Source organism: Pagrus major, chromosome 16, assembly GCF_040436345.1.
Source record: "Pagrus major chromosome 16, Pma_NU_1.0".
NCBI lineage: Eukaryota > Metazoa > Chordata > Actinopteri > Spariformes > Sparidae > Pagrus > Pagrus major.
Genome location: NC_133230.1, coordinates 2,840,216 through 2,849,960, shown reverse-complemented (window position 1 = coordinate 2,849,960; position 9,745 = coordinate 2,840,216). Strand labels below are relative to the sequence as shown.

At 34.0% G+C, this 9,745-nt stretch overlaps 1 protein-coding gene across 3 annotated transcripts in view; it reads right to left on the bottom strand.

The window, feature by feature from the left end:
* Positions 1 to 3,459: 3,459 nt before the first annotated feature.
* LOC141010250 (estrogen receptor beta-like) overlaps positions 3,460 to 9,745 on the bottom strand; it is a 31,949-nt gene continuing 25,663 nt past the window's right edge. For all 3 annotated transcript variants that reach the window (XM_073483121.1, XM_073483122.1, XM_073483123.1), the window contains exon 11: positions 3,460 to 9,122. The gene's annotated coding sequence lies outside the window, so the exon portion shown is untranslated. The remainder of the gene's footprint in view (positions 9,123 to 9,745) is intronic.

Genomic DNA, 9,745 nt, shown 5'->3' with positions numbered 1-9,745 from the left:
AAAGTAACTCTGTGCTCTCTGTCGCCCCCTGCTGCAGACTCTGCAGGAGGAGCTGTGCGGCCGGCAGCGGCAGGTGTCCTCGCTGCAGGAGATCTCCTCTCAGCTCCTCCTGGAGGCCACGGGAGAAGACAGCATCGAGGCGAAGGAGAAGGTCCACGTCATCTGCAACAAACTGCGTCTGCTGCTGCGACAGACGGCCGCTGACCTGAGCACGCTGCAGGGGAGGCTGGTACGTCCTTTAACTCTTTATCTCGGTCTGAGATGTTTTCTTACAGCTGATGAGCAGCCTCTTTGTCCCGTCAAGAAGTAGCACATGACAACAAGTTATTGAGCCGACCAGAGAGTAAATTAAATTAGAAATTAGTATTTCATTGGCAGTTTTAGTGAAGATACCAGAAGATTCATGAACATTTTCTACAAAACCCTTTATTTCATTTTTTAAACAATTAGACAAACTTCTCAAATGCACCATTTTATTTGATGTTGAATGTAGAACTGTGAAATAAAACAACACAAAACTTTGACACAACGATTAAGATCTTTATTCTCACGTCACCAAATCCTGAGACGTCCTCCTGGCGAACAATCACTTGTTAGAAAAAGTTCTTTCCAGGAAGTTTCTTGGAAATTATTAAGAAATCATTGGGAATTTGCAGACCTGTCAAATCAAACATTGCCAAGACAATTTAAGGAATGTTTTGTAAAAGATAGCTGATTGGCTGTTTAAATATCTGTCTATCTGCATCAGAGGGAAATGCAGCCTAGTGTACGACCTTCCTCAAAACAAAACGGAGGCCGTGGACTGTGACCTTTGACCCGGCTGGCTCAGGTTTATCTCACGTTGTGTTTGCTGTCTGTGTGTCACAGGAAACCTGCCCGAGCAGCTCTGAGATGGACAGCATCGGTCTGGGAACGCTCACCTCTCCTCTGCTGCTGCACAAGGTACAGTACGCCTCAATATTCCCCTGTGGCTGTTCTGCAGTGGGGAAAGGCTGATTTTAGTTGTAGACGTCAGGACGGAAGTGATTAACACCTTTCACTTGTTTGTTACTTCAGGAGGTCGGTCTACAAGCAGCTGCAGCTGGACTACCAGCAACTAGAAGGTATGTTGAAGAGCTGTACTTTGTGTGTTGCTTGATTTTTGTTTTTAGGGTTCAGTTCACACGAAAAAAAAAACAGTATATCTCGTGTTGTCCTGCCATGCAGATCAGGCTTTTAGATTTCTTCTTCATAATGAACTTTTAAGAGGACATGAGTTCAGGTTTTGCTGTTAAACTATTGTTGCAAAGTCAAAAATAAACCGTCGTAACAGTCGATGTCATCTGTCCACTTCCAGGGAGGAGCGGAGGGATTCTTCCCCACACCGACCCCTCTTCTACCGGGTCCTCCGGGCTGCCTTCCCCCTCCACCTGCTCTTCTTCGTGCTGCTGGTTCTGGCCTGCCTGGTGCCTCTGTCTGAAGAGGACTACAGCTGTACCCTGTCCAACAACTTCGCCCGCTCCTTCTACCCCATGCTGCGCTACACCAACGGCCCTCCGCCCACATGAAAACACCGCCAGGTCGTCTCCGAGTTGGAGGACTGAAAAAACTCGAGGCTGAAATCCTGAACGGACCCTGACCAGCACCGCCCCTTCACGTCGGAGGGCTGCATCATCTGTGTTTTTTGACTAAATTTTATCGGTGTATTTAAAAATGTATTTATTGTTTGTGGCGCTCCACAGTTCGAAAACAAAAAAGAAGCCATATCACTGATTTATTTTAAAGTTTTGTCATTTTTATATGTAGATTTGCCATCAAACGTCCCCACAGAACATCACAAAAGTCAAGATTTATTTTAATACGGACAGAATATTTTCATTTTTTGTACTTCACTACAGTCTGAGATCAAATTCGAGGGACAAAGGACCGTTATTACCAAAGCACCCAGTGATCGAGGAGCCATTTTTCTACCACTGCAGCTATTTTTACTGTTTGTCACAGCAGGAGCCACGTGTTGAACATTTTGTACAGAAAAGAAAAAGGTTGAAGTTTTGTTTTTGCTGTTTTAGAGCTATTTAAGATATAAAGGTCTGTAAGATATGACTTTTTTTTAATGATGGCAGTGACTCGTCTGCAGACATGCCTTTCTGTAGCCAATAACTTTATCAGATGATGTACTTTTAATGGATGAATTTTGTATATAAGGGCAAACTACTGAGAAAAATAATAGGTAAATTATTGTTTCTGCGTGTGAGTGTGGCACTGAGGAGGTAATCTAACACGAGAAATAGTTTGAAATGTTTTTGTATATTTGTGGCTTTTCAAAGTTGTACCGGATTATTACACTGAATTTTGGCGCTCCCTTTTTGTGAGAGCTGATATAATTAAATGACTGATATTTTCCTATGATTAATGAAAAATATAAACTATACAGCCAGTGTTTGAGGTCATGTTTGAATATTTTAGCACCAAACCTAAAACTTTTGCAAAAAAAAGGCTCAGATCCTCCAATTAAAGCTGCATGAGGCGATTCTCGACCACTAGAGGGCGCACATCAGTTGCTTTAAGCCAACATGATAGCATAAATACTGCCTGTTCACACATCCAGCAGACACTGAGCCACATCATCATGCCACTGGAGTTTTGCTGTTTTTGGCTGGTCCACTAATTTGACTGGGAATAAAGCTGTTTCCAAGTGTTACCAGACGGACTGGATCAAGTTTCAATCATCACTGAAATGTTCCCAGTGTTTTTACAGACGCCTCTTTCACAACTTAAGCGTTTTGGGCGGCAGTGCATCATGTGATGTTGTAATTAGATGGATTAGCCACTACGCACGGTGGCGTCAAAGCCTCGTGCTCACTTCGAGGGCTTGATTTGCAGCTGTAAATCCAAAACGGTGAGTTAAAAGAGGCTAAAAGTTCTGTACAGCTGCAGAGTTAGGAGCTGATTCACAGCGAGTTTGGTACTATGAGCGACGTTTTCACATTACGCAGTTGATTTGAGGCAGCTTTAAAGGGATGTATTAGGCGGGAAGTCCTGTGTCAAGAGATCAACAGCAGCAAAAACATATCACACTGCCATTTAGCAAAGTGTTCTTTATATCTAAATTATACTCCTTTATTTATGATTTAATGATGTTCATAACTTACCCAGTGCTGTCTGAGTCGGCCCCATGCAGTAAACAGGTTAAAAAATACAGTTTGTAGTTTTAACTGTAAAGTTCACGTGGGATTCACCTGAACGCCACACTCGGAGTAGAACATGAATGTAAGTGATCCTCTGGGCATTGAATGTAAACTGTGTACCTGCACAATCAAAGAACATTAAATGTACGTACTTTACCTTTTGTTAATATTATTGATCCTACATGTTAAAAAGTGTGATTTGATTTGAAACTCAGTGTTTGATACCGATCTGTACAGAAACTCCACCTCACACTCAGCAGAGCGCCAGCAGAACAGAAACAAAACGACAAAGTGTGTAAAGTTTGATTTATTTTGTGAACTCTTATTTATGGGATGTATAGATTGTCTTTTTTTTGGATGACAATAAACCGTGTTTGCCATGATTCTGGGGCTGTATGTTTTTCACTATCACTGCATTAGAGAGAGCTGACAGCTTTGACAGGCACAAACTTTGACAAGAATCTGAACATGTGTGTGTCGTTGTGCACAAACCACCATGATTTTGGAGGGATGTGCGTGTATGTGTGTGTGTTTGCATGCATGTACAAGCCACAGACATCAGGAAAGAAAAGGATAGTGAACATGAATCTGTCTATGAGCAGCAGTGAGATAATCTGGCACTAAGGTTGAATTTACACTGGCAGCAGAGTGGCACAGCTCGCGACCGGACGTCCAAACAAAACGACCGAAATGAGGCGTTTGGAGGATTTTATCCAAAATTCTGAAGCACGCACTGTTTCAGTTTGTTTGGCCGCGTCACAGCAAAGCATTTTGAACTGGGATGATACCAAATGGCTGACTGTTCTCGTGCCAGTGGTGTGATAAATGAGAACATAATGAAAAACACCACGGGAAACATGTCTGAGGCTTTTTGACATGAGAAGACAAAGAGTTGTAATAGTTCATCCTGCTTTTGAAGCCAAGGACATAAACAAGCCAATCCTGGACCGATGTTCATATTTTTCTTCACTTGTTATCCATTTGACAACGTGCATAAATTAAACAAGAATGTAAAAGAACATTTCCATCATGTTCAGTTCCTCAGTTCAATCAGCTTAAGAACTTTAATCAGCGACACTGATCCTAAACAAGCAGAATAAAATGCAGATGTATTTTTTTCCTAAATGGGGTTCACAAGGAAAATGTTTTTTTCTTCCCATAAAACTATTTACTTCACTCAGTTTTAAGCGTGATTTCTTTTCCTGAAAAAAACCCGCTGAATTTGAGACATGAAAAAAAAAATTCCTTTTTTTCATAATTTGACACGTAAAAAATCACTAAATTTGACACAATAAAAAAATAATTCTCCTGATTTTTATTTTTTTTTCATAAAAAAAATCCCCTGAATTTTTTTCCCAGGATTTTTTTTCATGGATGGAGAGTGGGGTTTTTTTTCACAAGGAAAATGTTTTTTTCTTCCCATAAAACTATTTACTTCACTCAGTTTTACGCGTGATTTCTTTTTTTCCTGAAAAAAAAAAAACACTGAATTTGAGCAGGAAAAAAAAATTGTCCCGAAGAAAATTATTTCCAGGAATTTCTTTTTCATGTGTGAAATTAGTAAAATTTTTTGGCTGGGGGAATTTTTTTTTCTTCCCATAAAACATTTTATTTCACTCAGTTTTACACCAGAAAAATCACTAAATTTGACACAATAAAAAATAATTCTCCTAATTTTGTTTTTTTATATATATAAAAAAAATTTGCTGAAATTTTTTTTCCCTAAAGATTTTATCATGGATGTAAAGAGTGTTTGTTTTTGTTCGCAAGGAAAATGTTTTTTTCTTCCCCCAAAACTATTCACTTCACTCAGTTTTACACATGATTTTTTTCCCCTGAAAAAACAAAAGAAAAAAAACCCACTGAATTTGAGACATGAAAAAAACGAATTTCTCTGAAGAAATTTTTTTCCAGGATTTATGTTTCATGTGTGAAATTAGTATATTTTTTTGGCTGGGAGAATTTTTTTTCTTCCCATAAAACATTTTATTTCACTCAGTTTTCAGTTTTAACAAAAAAACCACAAAATTTAACACATAAAAAAAAATTCCCAGGAATTTGTTTCATGGATGAAAAGAGTGTGTGTGTGTGTGGGGGGGGGATTCCCAAGGAAAATGTTTTTTTCTTCCCATTAAAACTATTTACTTCACTCAGTTTTACACCTGAAAAAAACACTAAATTTGACACAGTAAACAATAATTCTCCTGAATTTCTTTTCTTTTTTTTTTTTCTAAATTTGACACGTAAAAAGAAATTCCCTGAAATTTTATTCCCAGGAATTTGTTTCATGGATGAAAAGAGTGGGGGCGGGGGGGTTCACAAGGACATTTTTTTTTCTTCCCATAAAACTATTTACTTCACTCAGTTTTACGTGTGATGTCTTTTTTTCCTGAAAAAAAACCCACTGAATTTGAGACATGAAAAAAAAAAAAAAAAATTCTCCCAAAGAAAATTTTTTCCAGGAATTTTTTTTTCCATGTGTGAAGTTAGTAAATTTTTTGGCTAGGGTTTTTTCCCCCATAAAACATTTTATTTCACTCAGTTTTACACCAAAAAAACACTAAATTTGACACAATAAAAAAATTATTCTCCTGATTTTGTTTTGTTTTTTTTCATAAAAAAAATTAATTCCCTTGAAATTTTTCTTCCCAGCAATTTTTTTCATGGATGGAGAGTGGGGTTTTTTTTCACAAGGAAAATGTTTTTTTCTTCCCATGAAACTATTTACTTCACTCAGTTTTACGTATGATGTCTTTTTTTCCTGAAAAAAAAAATACTGGATTTGAGACATGAAAAAAAAAATCTCCCGAAGAAAATTATTTCCAGGAACTTTTTTTTCATGTGTGAAATTAGTAAATTTTTTGGGCAAGGGGAATCTTTTTTCTTCCCATAAAACATTTTATTTCACTCAGTTTTACACAAAAAAAAATCACTAAATTTGACACAATAAAAAATAATTCTCCTGATTTTGTTTTTGTTTTGTTTTTTCCATAAAAAAACATTTTGCTGAAAAAAATTTTCCCTGAAGATTTTTTCATGGATGAAAAGAGTGTTTTTTTTCGCAATGAAAATGTTTTTTTCTTCTCCCAAAACTATTTACTTCACTCAGTTTTACACAATTTTTTTTCCTGAAAAAATAAAAGAAAAAAAACCCACTGAATTTGAGACATGAAAAAAACAAATTTCTCCGAAGAAATTTTTTTCATTTTTTTATGTCTTTGGCCGGGAGAATTTTTTTCTTCCCATAAAACATTTTACTTCACTCAGTTTTACACCTGAAAAAAAAACACTAAATTTGACACAGTAAAAAATAATTCTCCTGAATTTTTTTTTTCTTTTTTTAAAACATTTGACACGTAAAAAGAAATTCCCTGAAATCTTATTCCCAGGAATTTGTTTCATGGATGAAAAGAGTGGGGGGCGGGGGGGTTCACAAGGACATTTTTTTGTCTTCCCATAAAACTATTTACTTCACTCAGTTTTACGCGTGATGTCTTTTTTTCCTGAAAAAAAACCACTGAATTTGAGACATGAAAAAAAAAATGTGTAATTCTCCCAAAGAAATTTTTTTCCAGGAATTTCTTTTTCATGTGTGAAATTAGTAAATTTTTTTGGCTGGGGGAATTTTTTTTTCTTCCCATAAAACATTTTATTTCACTCAGTTTTACACCTGAAAAATCAACAAATTTGACAGTGAAAAAAAATTATCCTGAATTTGTCCCCTTTTTTCCTAAATTTGACCCAAAAAATTCCCGAAATTTTTATTTCCCAGCAATTTTTTTTCCCATTAAACTTTTTTATTTCTCTCAATTTTACACTTTTTTTCTGAAAAAATAAAACCCCACTAAATTTGAGACATGAAAAAAAAGAATTTTCTCCCAAAGAAAAGTTTTCCAGGATTTTCTTTTTCATGTGTGAAATTAGTACATTTTTTTGGCTGGGAGAATTTTTTTTTCTTCCCATTAAACATTTTATTTTACTCGGTTTTACATCAAAAAAATCACTAAATTTGACACAGTAGAAAAAAAATTCCACTGAAATTTTTTTCCCAGGATAATAATTCTGAAATTTTATTCCCAGGAACTTGTTTCATGGATGAAAAGAGTGGGGGGCGGGGGGGTTCACAAGGACTTTTTTTTTTCTTCCCATAAAACTATTTACTTCACTCAGTTTTACGTGTGATGTCTTTTTTTCTTGAAAAAAAAACACTGAATTTGAGACATGAAAAAAATTATTCTCCTGATTTTGTTTTGTTTTTTTCATAAAAAAAAAAAATCCCCTGAATTTTTTTCCCAGGATTTTTTTTCATGGATGGAGAGTAGGATTTTTTTCACAAGGAAAATGTTTTTTTCTTCCCATAAAACTATTTACTTCACTCAGTTTTATGCGTGATGTCTTTTTTTCCTGAAAAAAACCCCACTGAATTTGAGACATGAAAAAAAAAAAAAAAGTTCTCCCAAAGAAAATTTTTTCCAGGAATTTCTTTTTCATGTGTGCAATTAGTAAAATTTTTTGGCTGGAGAATTTTTTTTCTTCCCATAAAACATTTTATTTCACTCGGGTTTACATCAAAAAAATCACTAAATTTGACACAGTATAAAAAAAATTCCACTGAAATTTTTTTCCCAGGAATTTTTTTCATGGATGAAAAGAGTAGGTTTTTTCCACAAGGAAAATGTTTTTTTCTTCCCATAAAACTATTTACTTCACTCAGTTTTACGTATGATGTCTTTTTTTCCTGAAAAAAAAATACTGGATTTGAGACATGAAAAAAAAAAAAATCTCCCGAAGAAAATTATTTCCAGGAACTTTTTTTTCATGTGTGAAATTAGTAAATTTTTTGGGCAAGGGGAATTTTTTTCTTCCCATTAAACATTTTATTTCACTCAGTTTTACACAAAAAAATCACTAAATTTGACACAATAAAAAATAATTCTCCTGATTTTGTTTTTGTTTTTTTTTTATATAAAAAAAATTTGCTGAAAATTTTTTTCCCTAAAGATTTTACAATGGATGTAAAGAGTGTTTGTTTTTGTTCGCAAGGAAAATGTTTTTTTCTTCCCCCAAAACTATTTACTTCACTCAGTTTTACACATGATTTTTTTTCCCCTGAAAAAACAAAAGAAAAAAAAAAACTTGAGACATGAAAAAACGAATTTCTCTGAAGAAATTTTTTTCCAGAATTTATGTTTCATGTGTGAAATTAGTAAATTTTTTGGGCAAGGGGAATTTTTTTCTTCCCATAAAACATTTTATTTCACTCAGTTTTACACCTGAAAAAAACACTAAATTTGACACAATAAAAAAATAATTCTCCTGATTTTTTTTTAATCTAAATTTGACACGTAAAAGAAATTCCCTGAAATCTTATTCCCAGGAATTTGTTTCATGGATGAAAAGAGTGGGGTTCACAAGGACATTTTTTTTGTCTTCCCATAAAACTATTTACTTCACTCAGTTTTACGTGTGATGTCTTTTTTTCCTGAAAAAAAAAACACTGAATTAAAAAAAAAAAATTCTCCCAAAGAAATTTTTTCCAGGAATTTCTTTTTCATGTGTGCAATTAGTAAATTTTTTTGGCTGCAGGAATTTTTTTCTTCCCATAAAACATTTTATTTCACTCAGTTTTACACCTGAAAAATCAATAAATTTGACAGTGAAAAAAAATTATCCTGAATTTTTTTTCCTTTTTTCTAAATTTGACACAAAAAATTCCCGAAATTTTTATTTCCCAGCAATTTTTTCCCCATTAAACTTTTTTATTTCTCTCAATTTTACACTTTTTTTCTGAAAAAATAAAACCCCACTAAATTTGAGACATGAAAAAAAAGAATTTTCTCCCAAAGAAAATTTTTTCCAGGATTTTCTTTTTCATGTGTGTAATTAGTAAATTTTTTTGGCAGGGAGAATTTTTTTTTCTTCCCATAAAACATTTTATTTCACTCAGTTTTACACCTGAAAAAAACACTAAATTTGACACAATAAAAAATAATTCTCCTGATTTTTTTTCCCCAGGATTTCGGGTTTTCGGGTTTACATAAAAAAAAAATCACTAATTTGACACAGTAGAAAAAAAATTCCACTGAAATTTTTTTCCCAGGAATTTTTTTCATGGATGAAAAGAGTAGGTTTTTTTCACAAGAAAAATGTTTTTTTCTTCCCACAAAACTATTTAGGGAAAACTTATTTCATGAGTGAAATTAGTAAAAAAAATTTTGGCTGGAAGAATTTTTTATTCCCATAAAACATTTTATTTCACCCAGTGTCAAAATTTGACTCAGTAAAAAAAATATTCAGAATTTTTTTTTTTTTTTCTAAATTTGACACAAAAAAAAATCCCCTGAAATATTTTTCATGGATGAAAGAAGTCGGTTTGTTTTCGCAAGGAAAGTTTTTTTTCCTTCCTATACAACTATTTACTTCACTCAGTTTTACACATCATTTTTTTCCTGAAAAAAACAAAACAAAAAAAAACACTGAATCTGAGACATGAAATTTTTTTTTTAAAAATTCTCCCAAAGAAAGTATTTTCCAGGATTTTTTTTTTCCATGTGAAATTATAAAAAAAATTTCGCTGG